Here is a 19,258-nt window from a genome sequence, read left to right on the forward strand (position 1 = left end):
AAGAATTGGTCCTTGATCAATCCATTCCCACGGGATTATTGGCCAGGAAGCAGAACTTGGTGCTTGGTGGTTACCATTTCTGAGAACTCTCCTGTGCTTGTTGCTGAAGAACTTAATGGGAGAAGTTCATCCTGTCGTGCCGTTCATGAAGGATTTAGTAGGATGCCGAAGGGCCATTCAGGAAGTGGTGCACAGTGTATGTACCGTGATCAGGTTAATTATGTTGCTTTGGCAACCGCAGCTTTGGTATTTCCTGACTAGGGCTTCTTGATGGAATCATATTCCAATATCTGACGTCATCAACGTTACAATGTTTTAAAAAAAACAGGTCCATTTTGTCAGAAAGCTGTAGGAAAAAAAGGAGATGGGAAGGATTTCTAACAGTGGTTAAAGTTCAGGTTTTTATAATTAAATAAGGGGCTTGTGTTGATACAAATTGCTATTTAGAATTTAAAAGTATGATTCCGTTAAATTATAATGGAAATGTAGCAACAATACAGACAATTTTCCAGTAGGCTCAATGTGAGGGTTTCAAATTTTTTCTTGCAGAGAATTTCAGGATTTTGGGGGTTTTGTTCTAATCACAATGAGTCAGATTTCCAAATCTTAATTTTCTTTGTTTCTGCAAAATCTGTATTCCTAACACTCTTCCCTTCTCAGAACTTTACAAGTTTCTAAAACTGAGTGTGATGAATGCGCTACTGAATCAGGGCCATTGCTAATTTATTGGTCTTTGTTTTATCTTGTGGGGGAGTCATTGAGGTCTTTTTCCTCATTATTTTTAAAGAAAAGAGACTGAAGGAGAAAAACATTGTACGTATCATGGTTTCCTTGTCTCAGCAAAGGCTTTACCTTGCTGTAGTGATCTTCATGCCTATTTTTCTAGTCAAGAAAATGTCTTCTGTGTTTCACTCTTAGACCTCTGGCAGAGCTCGCTAAGGTTCAGCCTGTGTGCTGGACTTCCTCTGGGAAGCTCGGCAGTGCTGTGGTGGTTGGTGATGAGCTCGTCAGGCTGGGACAGGGCAGTCGGCAGGGAGGTGGGCGGCTTAGGTAGGTCTGGATCCGCGTGGAGGGGACGCCGATGAAAAGGGGCAGTGCTGCAGGATGAGCCGTTCCCCTGGGAGCACGCAAGCTTAGCAAGCCTCCTACTTTCCAGAGGGCATTTCTACGGGTGCAGATGGCGAGGTGATCTTTGCCAAAGCATTTGTTTCCTTTAATCTCTTCTAAGGGTAGAGATACCTGTGTGAGAAGACACCCAAGCCGTTGAAGGCAGGAGATAAGCCAGGCTTGCTCGGTGGGGAAACCCGCTGACAGTGAGCTGAGGTAGCTGCCTGCTGGCTCCCTAAGGTCACCTCAGGTATTTCCACATTGCCGCCGCGCTGGCTTGCTGGGGAGGCACTGCCTTACATCAGGTTAGACACTCGTAGTGCCCTGGGTGCAGTGAGTGACAACTGGCTGTCGTACTGAGGGAAGGAAGCACAAAATAACCTGCGACCAGTAGCCCCATCATTTTAGTGTCTTCCTCCTTTGCTCTTGAAGGTTCATTGCTTCAGCCCAAGGGGGCTGTTACCTTCCCATGGGTCTGCCCCTCTGGTCACTGCATGTGCAACCACAGGCAGGTCCATGGGGCTGACTGATCTTTCTGGTGGATCACGGGACACACTGGTGTGGGCAAAGCTGTCTGTTGCTGAGGATACGCTCTTCCCAAACGGGTTTTCCCACTGTTCCCTAGTTGCCCCCTTGCCCTGCTTGGCACGCCGTGGCTGAGGGGCTGCCACCCTCCACCCTGGCAGTGATGGGAATTTAGGCTGCCTTTTTTCCTCCCTCCTTTAGCTTCGCGTTGTTGGGGTGAGGTGAGCGAGCAGCACGGGGGCTGTACCGAATCTCACCTACCGGGCAGCCTCCCGTGCGGGCTGGGCCGCGGAGCCGTCGGCGCCGCGGTTCACGCAAAGTGCAGTGCTGCAGGTGCTCTTGTGCTGGCTGATTGCTTCAAATGTCACACCTCTCCTCAACTTAACGTCTATACTATTTCAACACTGCGCCTGAGTTAATGGAATTTAGGCATCATGCGTTTCTCCCTTTCTCAAGGTTACAGATTTCTGGACACCCTTGAGATTGAGTTTTTAAGGTCAGCAGTGGCATTTTTAGGTCACGGAACTGCAGTACCCTGTCTTCTAGCCAGCTAATCAAATGACTAATTAGTTCCTTTATCACTGTAGTTATCTTATCTTTTTCCCTAGCTTTGGTTCAGCTCTGCAGGATGAAGCCTGTTAGGAGGAAACATTTGAAAATTATTTGTTCAGAAACTTAGAGACAGATATGGTCAAGAGACTCTGTAAGAGCAATCGTTTATGTCCGTATTAATCTGTGCATCTCAATTCATCTGTGTATACTACACTGCATCCATCATACCCGTTTTAATTTCATTATATTTTGGGTTATTTCTGCACAATTTCTTTTAACAAAAGGCAGCTGCGTGCATGTAAACTTAATCTTTAATGTACGTGTGTTTTCGCAGAAGAGCACTTCCTCCCGATACCCTCTAAAATGCTCCTAAATAAAAACCCGGACAGTGCAAACCTTTGTGTGTGTCACAGCTACATTAACCCACTTCATTTCCCACTTTTCTCAGGTGTTGATGGCATCTGGTTGCGACAGATGCTTTATGATAAAGCCTTCAGATCAACATGCCTTTGGAGACATCAGTGCTCTGTGTCGGTACTTGCAGACTGTTGTATCCAAATACTCTTCTTTAATTGTCTTATTAAGTAGAGAATTAAGCTCTGAGCTCTGACTGTTTTGGTGCCAGTGATTCTTATTGCAGGCTTTGGCACGGCCCTGGCTTGTGCTTTAAAGAGACAGCATCACTTTAATTACGTGAGAATTGAGCTGGAATATAAAATTCACTGAGAACAATGGCTGACTTAGAGCGCGGTACTTAAAATTCGATTTTATGTTCTTCCCCTCCAACTGTTAGGTGGGGTTTTTAGTTCAAATGCCTGTGATGATTTAAGAAATAAAAAACAGAAATTCTCCCTGCTGCCAGACCACAGGCTCCTCAGCGCCAGACTTGCAGACGAATGTCACATGTTGCTGTATGTTTTGAAAGCAAACCATGTGTTATTCCTTAGCTGTCTCAGTGCTCCCCCCCAGCTATACAGTCTTCTCCCCAGTCAGTCCAGCAGAATGACTTTTAATGAAATAAACTTTCCTCTTCCTCCGCTTCCGTGCAGCCCTGGGTAAGAGCAGAGCGTGTGTTCCTCCATCGCCGCCACGCCGTGCGAAGGGCTCCGCCTGGGAACTCACAGAAGTCATGTTAACTCTGCCTCTTGTGCTTTAAATCAGGAACTTGTGACGCTCATATTGCAGCTTATGTTGTGTGTTATGATCAAGAGCTCACAAATGAATAAACATATGGTTAAAACTTTTGCATGGAATATAATATGTTTCAGTTTATAACTCAGCTGTGGGTCTGGATAAGGAGCGCTTGCCATTAGAACCACTTTGTTTCCAGAAACAATTTTTCACTCCTTCTTCTCTACTGTCTTGGATTAACGTTTCCTCCAGCTAATGACAGGACCGGACACGCAAAGTAGATTAGAGCATAGTGTGAATAGCGTGAGCTGAAAATGCTGGCACCTCGCTGCGTTGTCTCCAAGGTTAAGTGGTTTACCAAGTTGCCAGAAGTGAACTGAAAGCAAACACAGAAATTAATGCAGAAATGGCAGGTCCCGGCCGCCACGAGCGTGGCGCCGACGGGTTTGCCCCGATGTGCGCGTTGAAGCGCGGCCCTGGCGCAGCCACCTCGTGTGCACGTTGAAGTGCGGCCCTGGCGCAGCCACCTCGTGTGCGCGTTGAAGTGCGGCCCCGGTGTAGCCACCTCGTGTGCGTGTTGAAGCGCGGCCCTGGCGCAGCCACCTCGCGTGTGCGTGTTGAAGCGCGGCCCTGGCGCAGTCACCTCGTGTGTGCGCGTTGAAGCGCGGCCCCGGTGCAGCCACCTCACGTGTGCACGTTGAAGTGCGGCCCTGGCGCAGCTATGTCGCGTGCGCGCGTTGAAGCGCGGCCCCGGCGCGGCCACCTCGTGTGTGCACGTTGAAGCGCGGCCCTGGCGCAGCCACCTCGTGTGTGCACGTTGAAGCGCGGCCCTGGCGCAGCCATGTCGCGTGCGCGCGTTGTAGCGCGGCCCCGGCGCGGTGCGGTGTTAGGGGGTGGCAGCCGCGGGCCAGCACCACGGCCACGGCGGGGGTGCAGGCTGGCTGCAGGACAGCAGCCTCCCAGGTCTCCTGCTGCTGCTGCGTTCGGCAGAGGCGAGGGGGGGTCGGGCGGTGCTTTTTTGCTCCCCGTCTCTGTTAAGTTTGGTGCAGTTTGGGAGAGCCTTTCTTCAGGAAAGGCCAGTGAGTTGGTCGGGCTGTAGGACTCAGATGACATCTCTGACTGGCAAAGAAACCCAACTGCTGGGGATCTGGTGGAAACAAAGGGGAGCTGGTGAGGAAGCCAAGAACAGCTGGTACAAGGGATAGTTGCAGATTAGTTGCAGATATGATCTAGACAGTTGCTGAAAATCCATTGTATTCCCTTTGTATTCCTTCTCTCATTTTTTTCCATCTCCTTCTATCCTGCCCGTGAGCAAGCGTTATGCAAGCTCCTCTTCAATACTGTAGGTGAGAACTTAGATCCTTGGTGTGCCAAAAGACACCCCAGTTTGCAAGCATATGGGTTGTACTGGGGACAAGATGGGCCCCAATACTTATTCAGCTCAAAACCGTAGGTCAGAATCCACATTCCAAGACTGGGTCCCAGCGTGTGTCTTGGGTGTCAGGCTTGGAATTCGCTTTCTTGTAGAAATGAATGATTTATTAGCTCCCAATGAAAACCGGAGAAGAATAGAAAGTTCATGTTTCACATCTACGTGTAATTACGAGTGCGGCATTTGAATGATGAGGTATATGGTGTTAAGGTACAAAGCTAACACGGTCCCAGGTGGACGCAGGTTTCCACCAGGCCATGTCCGACAGATCATTTCCAGTGTGTCCCGCTGGGGCCTCCTTCCTCCTCTGTTCCTTGTGCTTACAGAGGACCTGCCAAGCACAAAGTTGTGTTGTGGTGGCAAAATCGTTCTGCTGGTGCTGGGACAGGGCCCTGGCCAGGACTGGCCTGCAAGCCTGTGGGGCAGCAAGTGCTGTTTTGTGCTTGGAGGGGGTATTTAGTGTGTGTCTGTGCGGGGAAGAGGGAAATCGCCCTCACCCGCTGCAGGTATTGCAGGAGAGACCCCTGAAGAGCAGGGGAGAGATTAGGCAATAGTAGGGTGGGAGGACCATATGGTGTGCAGGTAGAGAAGCAACAGAAACCTGCAAGAAACCAGGCTTAAGTAGAGCCTCTTTGCTAATTTTTACTTTTTTTTTTATGTTCAGGACAGAGTCATGTTGATTACAGCAAGACTCAGGTACTACTTGATCTTAAGCTACTGCTGTTCAATGAGACAAGGTAGGGAGGAATTTAGGCTGTATCTGGAGCTAGTCCAGTTTGTGTCCTTGGTGGATAAAGGTTGTCCCTAAGGAAGTGCTTTGGCCTCCGGGTGCACACAGTTTGCTGCTGCTGCCGGGGAAGTGCAGCCTGTCTTGGGAAGGCGCGCGTGGGAAGCTGCAGAGCACAATTCGCAGGGCATCTGGAATGCTCAGAGATGAGGTTTTAAGACGAGTTGCTGGAGTAGAAAAACTCTGCTGCTCGTATGGACTGATCACCTACATCTGGCAGCTGAGTGGGATGAAGAGCTAGTGCAGCTGCTCTTAATTCTAACCCAGCTTTAAGAGAGCTTAAAGAGGCTGAGCTTTGGGGCTTTGAGCTCTTTGGAATCCCTAACAGTACTGCCTGTGTCTTGTCTCCTGGAGAACCCCCAGAGGTACTGTTTTTCTGAACAATTCTGCATCCTGAAGAGAATATAATGTGAATTGCTGCAGGTTACCTTCTCCTGAGTGCTCTTCTGGGTTTGGATGCGGTGTAGGGACATTTGGAGCATGTCTTCAAGGTCAAAAATGTGAAGCTCTGAATTACCTTCTTCCATGACTTTGTAGAGCTGGGGGAGTGGGTCATGTGGCGTCTTCACATAGTAGGTAAGATAGTAGGTTAGAGTGGAGTGTTCCTTGAAAACATCACGAAGTGTTGTAACTCTGCCTGCCTGGTGGAGGGATCTTGGCTACTCTTTATAAGATGGGTTCATCACTAAAACCTCTCGAGTGACTGCTTTGTGAGATCAGGTGTGATCAAGAAGGGCTTTCCTCCAGCCCAGGGTGTGTTACTGTTCCCCTCATGCCTGAATTCTTGCAACTCGTGCATGCTAATGTGCTCGATGTGGAACCATGCTTTGATACCATCTGGGGTTTCACCAGTGCAAAATGCCTGTGCACCTGCAGCATTATCTAGGCAGCAGGTGATAGCTGTGTTTTGCAGTGGGCCTTGTTTGTGTGTGAATACCCAGCTTCACTTCAAGATAATTACTAAAAGCTGGAAATTTCTACAAGGTTTGTGATCTGCATTGCTGTGGCAGATGTTTCCTTCGTGATGTTGTAGTAGTTGCCCCCAAGAAGGTGTCTGAACCAGGACTCCTTCATTTGCCAAAGAGGTGGTTGTAATGGATTGTTTCCTGTGAGGGTTCTGGGAAGCCTCTTCTGTGGTTTGCAAAGCTCATTTTACCTTTCAGGGGACATGTAGGATGTGAATGTGTCGCAGTGATAGTTGTTAGTGATGTCTGCGTGGGCTGTCATGGGAGGGAGGACAGTTACATTACTACCCGGAAAGTTCCATGGGTCGTCTTCAGCCTTGTTTCTTATGGCAGATCTTTACCTTGTATTTACTGATTTTTGTTTTCCTAGTGGAGCAGCAAGGGCCTTTTGAGGAGAAGATTGGAATGTGAATGGTCAGCCTTCTGCTCTGCTAGGCCTGCTGGCTAGTCCATGAGCATGTGCTTAGCTCAAAGCCAGCCACAGCTTGTCGTACCTCTTGCCTCATTTGTAGTTGAGGGAAGTAGAGAGCTGAAGAGGACAGGCTCCTAGATAACATGCTGGGAGCTGTAATAATTATTGTTGGGTAATGAAAGGATGTAAGACACTAATCTGTAGGAAACCAGTCTTCATTAGTTCTTCAACTTGTTGGGCAACTTGCGTTCTTTTATTAATTTTTTTATATGGCAAAGTGACTGAAGTCAAAAATAGTCTAAGTGCCAAGGGGGGATAAACAGTGAATTAAAAGGATTAAGAGTCTGAACATTTTATTGCTTTTAGAAAGATGTTATTAGATTTATGTGCTCAGGTTAAATTTACATGCCTGAATTACTGCTAAACTTAGTAATGAGCTTTGTGAGGGAAAAACATCTGTTTAGGTGTTTTAGAAGGACTTCATCCAGGATACGTCATCATCTCTAGGCCATTAAGGCAGGGTAGAAGGTTCTTGGTGCCAGCTGCTGACTGGGCATACGATTCTTCTGGAAGTTAATGTGCATGTTCGTAAGAATCGATGGCAGCTCTGGCAGGTGTGATAATAAGAGAACGATTTGCAGTGTTGTGCTGGTGCCAACTGCAGTGTTCCAGATGATGTGAGTTGGCTTAGACTTTTGAGACTTTTCAAGATGGCTCGTTTTTTGAACACGTAAAAGCTGTTGTGTTCTGAAGATGGCTCGTGCCTAACAAGACTCAGAGCTGTTGTGGTGAATCTGTCTGGGGTCACCAGCAATAAACTTCTCTCCTGCCACCCAGTGACATAGTGAAGTCCCGTAATGTCTGACAAGCTCCTGTCCCTTAAAGGGCTGAGGATTGCTGGAGGGAGACGTGTGAGCTCCCTTTGAATCCACAGTGCTGGTGTGTGGCTCTTCCCCCACGGCTCCTCACGCAGCACACTTGCATGTTGGACACGGTCCAAATATCTTCCCTCCTGGGGATTCCTTTGCTGTTAATTTAAGTGATGGCAAATGCAAGCTTCTTGCCAGAGCTTGCTGTGTTTCTTGGATGCTTTTTTTAGCTGTTCCCCGAGGGGTCAGCTTTTGTCCTTCCCCATCCTACTTTCTGCTTTAGGGAGAAAGACTATGAGCTGGAGCTGATGGGTCCCACCTGGTTTTGAGTAACTCTGTCTCCAAAGTTGCTTTGGTACCTAAGTGTCTGCCACAGTTTTTAGACTTTTTGTCTATTCAAAACTGGACCTATAATAATGCAAGTGTATACATAATCTTTGTTTTAATAGCAGACTAAATGCTTATACTAAATATGCAGCTATTACATGTTTGTGTACAGCACTGTTGCAATTGACTTCAGATGCTGAACTGAAGTTAAGGTTAGGAAGAAATACTACTTTTAATAGGTAGGCAAGAGAGCTTTTCCCCACAGATTCCCCAGAATCTGTGGGGCAAGGAGATAGTATTAATGAGAGGCAGAGTGAGCGTGACAAAGAGAAGCATCTCTGCCATAAGCCGTATCTGTAGGGTGCATTTGATTTAGGGGCTCTCCTCTCAAACCAGAGACAGTCAAATAGGTCAGCTCAGGATTTTGTAGACTGGAAAGGTGGTGAAGATTGGTGGCCACATTAGATGCGGGTAGAGCAGTGCTAGCCAGGGAAAAGCCGGAAGGTCACAGTGTTTTTGTGAGTTTTATTATTATTATTATTATTATTATTATTTTTAACCTCCTCCTTCCCTCTCTCCTCTTCGGCACGTGCTGCTGCTGCCGCCGGCCAGGCCGGTGCAGGGGCTGGTCACCGCGGTGGTTATTTGACGTGCTGTGGGGCGTGCAGTCGCGCTGCCAAGAAGCGTTAAGCTGTGCTTCTCCCCCCTGTGAGCTGTGCGCAGCAGTGCTGTTGTTATTTGTCTGGGTGATTTAATTAGAGGAAATGTGTGGCAGTTCGGGGGAGAACAGCGTTGGCTTTATGGAGGTGCAGGTGTGGGAGGAACAGCGTCTGTTTATGCTCTGCGTTACACTGGGCTCGGGGCAGGCGCTACTCAGTTTTCCATGGTCATCAAGGGTGTATTTAAGAGCAAAGCGTTTGGCTTTAGTGCACAGCTATGTAACTGCTGTCTGTCCCTTTCCTTGTGGGGTTGAAGACTTGGGCAGAAGAGGTGGTGCTTAGCAGTGCTCCGTGACAGCACTGGTGGGCAGCTGGAAGCCGCCGTGGAGGCTCTACAGGGCAGCCTTCCTGCATAAGGGATAAAAATTGTGCCCAAGACTGGGAGCAGCGTGGCAAGCAGCCTCAGCATTTGGCTAAATTACCTAACTTAAAAAGAGCCAACGAGGGTTTAGGTGCATGCCCCATAGTAAGGAGAGACCAGGGACTCGGGACGCAGAGCCAGTAACCACAGGAAGCGCAATGCATTCAGGTCTGCTCCACTCCATTACAGCAGAGATTGACAAATTGGAAGGAGTTTAGGAGGGGGAAAAAAGGCAACAAGAAGGCTTGAGGGATTGACTTATGAGAAAAGACTGAAAGAGCTGAATATGGATAACTTGGCTAAAGGATGACAAATGGGGTGCCTGAGATATAAATCTACAAATATCTGAAGGGTGTAAACACCAAGGCTATGAAGAATTATTTAGAGTGGTACAATGGGGTGTAACTAGAAGTAATGGGATGGAATTTAAGAGAAGGCAAATTTCAGTTGAATAATGGGGGAAGCTTTTTGACAGTGTGATGTATTAGGCCATGGGATGCTCTTCCAGCAGCAGTTCTATTGCTCGCTACTTAGGGCACAACCCTGTTTATTAAGAAGCGAGCGCTTTTCACAGTCCTTATTAAGGTCACTTGCAAATTGGGCCTTTCAGTTTTGTGCAGAGGGTGCGAACGGGCACCGCTGTGCCCATCGGCAGTGGTGTCGCGGCCGTGCAGGAGAGGGCCCGAGCGGCCCAGACAGCCCCGCTGGTGCTGGAAGCTCGGCCGGGCCCGGCCCGTCTGCCCTTTGCTCTGACCTCACTTTGATAAAACCCCTCGCGCTCTCCCCGTCCGGGTGTTCTGCTTCTACCGTTCGGGCCTTAGTTCAGTTACGGTCTCTGGAATAGACATCAAAGTTTAACTTCAGCTCTGAGTAAAATCCAAGAAATCTCCCACTTTGCTTCAAAGAAACCAGGACAAACAAGATCCCATTGATGCATATGGGCTCTGCTCTTTTGTACGTCTACAATGCTGTACCTTAACTTTTTCTTTACAAACTCCCATTTCTTCTGCTGCTTTTCTCTTCACTTGAAATGCAAACCGGGGTCAAAGGATCGCTTTCCTCCTGGCAGAGCACACCGCATTGTCTGTCATTTTGAAATGTCCTCCACAGTTACGAGGAGAGGTTCATTTCTCCTCGCTTTCTGCCTGGAAACGCCTCCCCTGAATGCGTTTTGCTCTCCCTCATCTCGAAGGGCTAAATTAGAAAATTAGGTAAAATAGTTGTGTAAATCAAGTTAGAGCATTTCAACTAAAATGGTAGTTTATCTTCCGTGCGGGGGAGATGGCAGAGCGTCATGGAATTAGAGAAACAAATACAGTCGTAGCACTTAGACCAGCAGTTCAGCCTCCCTCTTGGAGAGGGAGGACAGAGAACTTTAAAGCATTGGCATGCTTGGGGCATAAATGGGACGAGAGCTGAAAGTGTCTTTCATAATTGTCCTTAAATGTGTTTGTGTTGCTTGTGCTGTCCCTGGCGAGGGCCGTGTCTGTGAACTTTGAGGAAATTTCTGAGTTCCGTCCTTCCTGAGGCTGGGGGAAGAGAGCACTGCTGAAGAGTTTCATTCCCCTCTGGATGGGGATGCATATTTTCTTTGCTGAAAAAAAATGCAGTTTTGGTCTCCTCCAAAGTGGGTTAATTTGATGAATGCTTTTCACGAGAAATGTGTGTGCAGGGGAATGTTGGAACATTTGTGTCTTCACTGTGGCCCTCCTCGCGGAGGGCCGTGCTGAGCACACGTTTCTGCAGCAGAGAGGATCGCTTGGATTCGCTCTTCCTATCTGCATCGCAGGCGGATGTGTGCCCAGGGCCCCCCCTGTCTCCAGAGAGCAGCATAACCACTAACCTACCTCGGGTTTGCCACCTTAATCTAAGTGGTTTTCATTCCGTAGAGATAAATCATTTATGTCAGTATGACTCCAGGATTAGTTTTAAAAAATTGTTTGGTTTCCCAACCGTACAGGAGTATCAATTATTCTCCCTGTCTTATTTCAGCGTCCACTTTAAAAAAGAATTTTAATTATGCATTTGGAGGTCACTAATAGCAGTTGCAGGGGACATCCGTGGTGTTCTGGAGGTTGATTCCTCATGACACTCTGCGCCTTCACGAGCAGATCCGGGTCTGCAGGGCAGACTTGCCAGTTGCACAGTGTGGATGGAGAGGAGGGAATGGGGAGTATGTGGTCCGTGTCCTTCACCGGTTTTGCAACTGCCTCCCCATCCGATCAGTGACGTGGATATCACATAGGGGGAAGCCACAAGAGGGTCACGGAGGGGCATGTGTGGGCAGCAGCTTTCCGATTGAAGGTAACTGTGAACACACCTCAAAATAAAAAGCAATGGTTTTGGGGGGCATTGCCATGGCTGTCCAAGCCATGTTCTTCTCTGATGAAGATCTGAGTGCTGATTGTTTTCTTGTGAAGTGCAGCTGTGTGCCTGTAGTGCCTGTAACTTTTCGTCCTTTCTCTGTGCCCTCGCAGAGGTTTTGATCCTGTAGAAGTGCCCACGAGTCAGCTCCCACCTGGTTTCCCAGCTGGCATTTTAGTGCTAATCCTCCCCAGGAGGCCTGGATTGGGATTTGGGGCACTTGTGCTGCCTTGCCTGGAGGTGGTAACCTGTGGCTGAAGCTGGGAAATGGCTGAGGGTCGTATTGTCCCACAGGAGCCACTGAAGCAGAGCCTGGAGGCCCAGGTTGTAGGATCCAGGGCAGGCAGCATGGCAGGCAGCAGTAAGGCGCAGTAAATATATTTTTATCAGTATGGGGCGGGGGGGAAAAAACTCCTTATCTGCCAAGGGCAATAAAAAATCTTGATCTAGCTTGTGCAGTGAAAGGATTAATTGGCTAACAATGTTGGACCTCTGTGGATGTTTGATTAATAAAGTAGGAGTTTATCTTCTCACATTTCCCCATAGCAACTGCAAAAGAGTTTCAGATGTGTCGGCCCTCCCTGCTCTCCTTCTGCCGTGAAACAGATGTTTCGCTGGGTGACTCTCTGGAGGACTCCAGAACCAGAACCTGCTTTCTGCTGGGATGGGAAGAGTAGCCCGAATCGAGGGAGCTGGCACCAGTGCAGAGCACAGACCCTTCTTTATCTTGCACGCTTTTGGAAAACAAATAGATGTGTGTGTGCTGGGGCTGCAGTGTGGAATTGAACGCTTTTCACTCAAAATACGGTATTCATTTTCTTTAGCAGCATGTGAAGGCCGGGGAGGTTTTAACTAGTTCTAGTGGAGGGTTGCACAGTTTCTCTGCTGCTTTTTTTTTCTCCCATTTCTCCCATACTGGTTCTCTGCCTTGATTGCCTGGAATTTTTGCTTCTCAACCGGGCCATGACCCAACACGGAGAGACCGTTGAGAGTAAATGTTTATAAAGTTCATTTAGCTTTTAGTGAAATCTTTTCCAACTTTCAAAGAAAGCTCTTTAGTTTGGTCTGCACAGATGTAAACTTTAAATAAGAGAAATTCCCTGGATTCAAATAATGGCTTCTAGAGTCCAAATGCTTTACATGTGCCCTAGTGCAGAGCCCTCTTGTAACTCGGTGTAAAAACTCATGACCTGCCTTGTCTGCTGTGCCTGATTTTGGGTTCAAGTACTCCACAAGACTAGATTGAGGCCTTCTATCCCCACAGTATGTACTAACAGTGCTTATTTTTGTTTATGTATAAACAAGATGTCTCTCCGCAAGATCTGTCAGAGGCCAAGCCTGGGTTTTAAAAAGGAATAAATAAGCAATAGAAGAGTTGTTCTGTCATAAGGTGCATTGTGGCAACAAAAGTTTATTTTATTTACCTGTTACAATAGGAAGTGTTCTGACTTGCTACAGTTTGTTATTGCCATTTTACTGGGTGCTAACATGATTCTCAATCTCTTTTGTGTTCTGTTTTCCTAGAAAGAAAGTGATACTGGTTTTTCTTTTGCACCTATTTTCCTTGGCAAAAGTTAGCATTTTATTTATTCTCAGCTGCCATAGGCTATGGATGAATTGTTTGACCCTTGGAGTTACATAATTTGCATGCTTACTTTGCACAGATAAAGACATAAAAATATAGATATATAAAATATATAAATATTTTTAAAAGAAAAATAAAGGCACAAAAAGCTTAGCAAGTTGCCTTGGCTGATGGAGGCTTTGCTTTCTCATTTCACACAAAATCTAGATCATTGGTGACTGATGGTTGCTATAACCGATGGTTGTTTGCCCTACCTATCAATACTTGTGGAAGTACTTTTCATCCATACCTCTCCAAGTGCTTTAAAAAATGCCTGAGTGTTATTATGTAAGATGCACCTGGCAAGGAGGGGAATCACAGATGAATGGACAGTCAGGAGAGGGTTGGGGAGAGCATCTGTGGGCACCTCTCAAAACTGTGCTTGGAAACTGGGACTGTTGCCTTTCTGTCATGGATCATGAGACCACTGCCTCTTGGCACTCTGATTTGCCCCTTTTGAGGCTGGTTTCTTTGTGGCCAGACTTTCCCATCTGCAGCCCCTGATGTTCTGCAGAACGGGTGTCTGCAGGGGTGCATTCCTCAAGGTTTTGCCACCTGGTAGCTTTGCAGGCTGTTGGCCTCTAATGCAGAAAAACTGCCCAGGATTTATTGGGATGTCCGGAGAAATCAGCTTTCTTTGCAGTACGTCCACCTTGGGTGAGTGATTGGTTGTCATTTTCCTCTGACAAGACAGGGAACTGAACGGCCGTGACTGAGTGATTCCTCAAGCAGCTCTTCATTGGGGCACAGAGGAAAGGGCTGTCCTGGAGCTACGTGTGCTCCGTCGGTCTGGGCTTGGCTGCACCGTGCGATGAAACTCGGTTTAGTGCCCTTAAGTTAACACCAGATAAATGAGCAATAATGCAGGTTTAGCAATAGGCTGTTGGGGACCAAGCAGCCTCGCTGAAGAGGTCATGAAGCTGCACTGGTTTTGAGCAGTGCTAACCTTGAAGGGGTCTAACATGGCACTGGGTTCATGGTGTGGGCCTATCTGCAGATTTCCAGAGCTACTAGTTCAGTGTCTTTCGCTGTGAAATTCCCTTGGGGAATGTAGAAATGAAGACTGAAATAATTAGCAACCCACCAATGCTGTTCTTCTGAGTTGGTCTTCCCATGTGCTTTCATAAAAAGTCTTCTTCCTTTGGTATGGTTTATACCTATAAATCCTGATGCTAATGTCAAAGGGAGCATGTGTATGTTTGTGGGGGCGAGGGGAGGAAGAGAAGGGAAGAACCGCCTGATCTTAAATTGTGGTTTGTGTTGAGCCAGAAGGACTTAATTATGTATTTTTTTAATACGCACCAGAGAGCAACGTGGGACTCAGACACTCCTACATGGGCCGCTTGGAATAACTGAGAACGAGGCTTTTGATTTGGGAGATGCAGTTCAGGCACCGAATTGTGACGGTGTCCCTACACTTTTCTGGGTTTGAATAACATTTTTCTAGCTGAGGTTTTGTAAGTATGAAGCTTGAAGCCAGCTTAAGGAAACTTTATGATGTGAAAATTAAGTTTTCTCTAGTAAGCTGCAGTTTGTCAAAACAAGAGCACACATTCCAGTCAGGCTACAATTTGGCAGGATGCAAAGATTTCATCTCTCCCTTTGAATATCTGAAGAAAATGGAAACCTGGCATCTTAGTGCTGCATGGATTTCTACATATCCCTTTCAACAGCTGGGAAAGCTACTCTGCTTTATCACACATTTCCCTTGTGTTATGAATCACTACCTTCTCTCCAGGCAGTTTGCATGTGAGATTCTTCAGTCTTTGGAAGCCCTTGTGTTTTGGCTAAGGCAAGGAAAAAGGTTTTAAAGAGACTTGCCTGGGGATAACATGGATCCCAAATTTGGTTGCCTGACAAGAAAGGAATTGTCATATAATTGGAGATAGTGCTAACTGACACTTCTGCTTTTAGGGAAATTTTGTGCAAACGCACTCTTTCCCAACAAAGCTTTTAAAAGTGTCTCACGGAAAGGAAATTCCATACGTTTTTTTTGCTGTAGGGAGGAAGAAAAAAAAAGGACCATTTTAGTTGATTATTCCAAAATGAGAGAGAGCAGCTGTCTGCCTTGACTCCCAGAGCTGAGTCCCCCAACGCTTCGTGTTGAGCTCGTGCTCTCGGCGCTGCCAGCGTCCGCGGGACCCGCAGGCTCCCTGCAAGCTGGAGCTGCCTGGCGAGGGCAGAAGCCAGAGGCTTGAGCTACCTCCCAGGCAGCTGACAAGAAATGTGGCAGGTCCCTGTCCCGTCCTAACCATGGTTCCTTCAGGAGCCTCCTGAAGGTCACTGTTTGTGGGTGCTTTGGATAGGAAAGCCGAACGGAGGTGCCCGAGCAGCTGTCAGCAGGTAGTCAATAAACCAGGAATGTTTGAGTTATTCCCTTTCTGCTTTGCAACCTCAGTATTTTAGAGCTTTCCCGTTTTATATAACTCACCCCAGTGTGAATTTACTCACAGCTGTAAGAACGATTTAGTTCCACTCATTAGCAATGAAGCAAAGGTACATAATAAAAAAGAAAGTATAATACATCACCTAATGTATTTTGTTCCTGGGCTCAAGGCATATAGGGCACTTTAAAGTATTAGTTGTTTCAAGATATAGTAGACTTACAGTTGTGTGTTTTGGAAAACCTAACTGCCTAAGTAATAGGAGACCTCGGCCATACCCTCTACTACTAAATCTTTGCTGAGAAGTATGGAGAAACTGGTTTGCTCTCTGTGTGTTTGTATGAGTTATGGGCTGTGTAGATCAGCAAAGTGCAAATTAGCAGCATTCGACTGTCCTGTCATATCTTGACTCAAAATAGCAGAGTTCAGAAGTTCATTGCTTGGGGGAGTGGAGAGAATTGAGAAAGTTTGTCCGACTTACTGGAGCTTTTATGAAGACTGTCTGGAGCTGAGTAACCCCTTGTGAACTTGCATCCTCCACTGCAGCTGCAGCCTCCCAGCGCCAACAAAGCCCCTCGCCGCATCCCGGGAGCAGCGCGTGGGTCCCTGCCTGGCTCCGCGTTCACGCCGGGGGCAATGGTGCCTCCTCCCAGACCTTGCACCCGGTGTCCGTGAGCAAAGTGCACGGAAAGAAATAATTCTTCGCCATCCACTGAAAATTGCGCATTTCTGATGTTTTTTTCTCCAGCAGTGCAGGCTTTTAGAAACTGCATTGAAAACTCAGGGCTGCTGGATTTTTATTCTTTTCCTACCTTGCTGCACAAAAAAGGGCACCAAATGTTTTTATGGAATCAGAGTTTTGAGCCCTGAGGAATGACTTAAGAGGGTGAGAATATCAGTTTTCCAAACTGCTTCATCTGGAAAACTTGGTTACTTGGGATGCCACCCTTTTATTTCCTTCCCATTTGATTACTCTGCTTCCATATATTTAGCCACTGGCTGTTGTTCTTTTACCCTCCGAAAATCTCTTTTAATGCTCTGACTGTCAGCTCTGTTGTTATGCTAACACGGGAGGCAGAGCGGTGCAGGGAAGGATAAGAGCGATGCTGTTTTATGCTTCCTGGGGCAGCCTACTGTGCAGGAACTTTTTAATACTTTGCATGGTGCTTTGTAGTTCTTTGATGCCGTTTACAAAACATTAACAAAAGAATATTCACAAAGATGTGTAAGCACAGATATCCTTATTTCATGGGTGAAGAAATAGAGCTTTCTAAAACTGGCTTGTTGGTACAGGGTCAGTCAGGAATATATGGTGGGGCTCAACCCACAGGGCTCTTGCATCTGTATCAAGGTGACTCCACCTGGAGTGAAGACAGGAGTTTAAAGTGATTGAGGAAAGAGTTGGGCATTTAATAGCTTAGTCATTTGTCTTTGCTTGCCTAAGGTGATGTGTTTAGGAGCTGTGCTTAGGTGGACAGGTTTCTCAACAGTCTTGGTGAGGGAGGGAGAAATACAACCCCAAACCTCAGGGAACTGCCTTGCAAGAAGCTGAAATCTCTTGGGTTAGGGAACCTGAGATTTTAAATTTAAACTTTGTGATACTTAAAGCCCAGAAAGTTTCCTCAGGTGCTGCCAGCTGCAACAGGACCTGCCTCCTCTCTTCCAGACTGTACCAAGATGGATGTGCAGGCCTGGGACACGGTCCGGCTTTGCAGCGAGTTCCCTGAGCTCAGGCATCTCTGTGCGATGAATGGTAATATCATGGGCTCGGACACAGTGTCCTTCCAAAGTGGCACTGTTGGGGCTGCTGGGGAGAAGGGACCTGGAAGAAGAGCCAACAGGGAAGAAGGACTTGATGGCACCATGGCTGCGCTGAGTGTAGCTTTATGTGGAAGTCTGCCTATGAGGCTTGCAGTTTATACTAAAAGAGAGGTTTTTATACTAAAATTCAGAGTTTTAAAGACAGTTAAAGCTTCTGAGGAGAGGTTAATGCTGAGTATTCAGAGCTGTGCACGTCTCCTGCTGACTGTGCTGGCTCTCTCCAGCTGTTTCCTGATGGCCTCTCCTGAAAGGCCGAGGGCTGTTGTGTGCGCTGCCCTTGGGAACCCTCTTGGTCAGCGGCAGCTTCTCAGGGATATTGCTGGGAGGAGACTCAAACCTGCGTGCCATGTCTGGAAACCAGCACACATCCCCTTTGAGAGGTTGAGAAGTTACCCCTATGTGTCCTTCAGGCGGCCCGCTGTGGGCCTCGGGCCCATCTGCCTGTGCTAGGGCTCTCGTGTGGGAGAGGACGTATTTTGGATTTTTCTTCTGGCAAGTGCTTCGGCTGAAGGCTGTTACAGAGCGTGTGTGTTCAGAGCGTGAAGGAGGGTCTGATTCTTTTTTTTTTTTCTTGCAGGATCAGGTTTTGGCTGGATCAGTTCCCTGAACTGACTGACATGGTAATTGTATTAACATAAGTGTGAGAAAAGCAGAGGGAAGATGAAGCAGGAGGAGAGATGAGACCACAGTGTCCCTGAGTTTTTTGGCATAAGCTCCTTCCTTGGTTGCTGGTTCAAGCTGCATTTGTGGTGTCCGGTGTGGCATAAACTTGAAGATACTGTGTGTGAGAGAATAGTGATAAAGTCCATGTTACCTGGTAGGTCAGTCCTGCACGTCAGCTACTATGCAGCCCAAATAGCACTGCCTCTTTAGACTTTTTCAGGTCAGCAGCTGGCCTTGGAGTGTTTCTACTGTACGTAGCGAGCGCTCGGTCCCGTTTCCGCAGCGCGATACGGGTGCTTATCAGGCGGTGGGGTTAGGCCGCAGCTGGAGCCGGGCTGCTCGTCGCTCCCTGCCCCAGGGGCTGCTTGGAGCAGATGTACACCAAGCGTTTGGCAATGTGCAAGGGCCAGGCTGATTTTTCCCCCCCACACACACACATGACTGGAAATTTCTATGTCCCCATAACAGTACAGGCTGTTGCCTTTTTCCTAACTTACTTACAACATCAGGACACAAACTTTGGTTTTCATTGCTTACACCTGGGTGATCTTTCTCCTTGTCGCTGGTACCAGCGTCTAGGGACGCAGGCTAGGCCAGGACGGCCAGTCTGTTTCCGAACTGGCCTCCAGATTTCTTTAGCTGTGGTTCAGGCATTTCCCTCAACGGGCTTGCCAGTAAACTGGAGTCATCTGTCTTGCAAATGGTCTCATCTTTAATTAGAAAATCTTTAATGTCTCCAAAGTCGCATGTGGATGCCAGAGTTTTCAGCACTGTAATGTGTTCCCTTGCTGTTTTCAGGCATAAGATTTTTTTTTTTTTTTAAAGGCTCTCTGGAGCTTTGGGATAACAGTACTCATTGAACCCCTTTAGCAGATGTTTCATGGGTTAATTTTGGCAAAAAAAAATTGCTCATTCTTTTTTCTTAGTAAAACAGAAAAAGTTTTAAATTCCCTTTCTCATCTTTATTCCCTATGGACAGCTTTATGTGCAGGCTCTATTTTTGTTCTCACTGCATATGCAAGTGCTAATGTTTGTGTGTTTTTTGGTGTGTGTGTGTTTTTTTTTTTTTTTTTTTCCTCCCCTCCTCTGTTTTTGTTTTGTCCTGCAGTCCAGTAGCCTGAGATTGCCTATGTAGTGTGTTTTTCTGTTAATCACATGTTCTTCCTGATGATGGTAGCTTTTACTGTCTGGCTGCTACCACCAGGTTTCATAAAT

The 19,258-nt window shown here is 47.2% G+C and overlaps 1 protein-coding gene across 1 annotated transcript in view; it reads left to right on the top strand.

Moving 5' to 3' along the window:
• The first annotated feature begins 5,733 nt into the window (after window positions 1-5,733).
• Window positions 5,734-19,258, top strand: part of GLI2 (GLI family zinc finger 2) — a 171,577-nt gene continuing 158,052 nt past the window's right edge. The window contains exon 1 of the mRNA XM_088519571.1: window positions 5,734-5,899. The gene's annotated coding sequence lies outside the window, so the exon portion shown is untranslated. The remainder of the gene's footprint in view (window positions 5,900-19,258) is intronic.

This window comes from Tinamus guttatus, unplaced genomic scaffold, assembly GCF_059628265.1.
Source record: "Tinamus guttatus ecotype Peru unplaced genomic scaffold, ASM5962826v1 Tinamus_guttatus_pri_ptg000060l, whole genome shotgun sequence".
NCBI lineage: Eukaryota > Metazoa > Chordata > Aves > Tinamiformes > Tinamidae > Tinamus > Tinamus guttatus.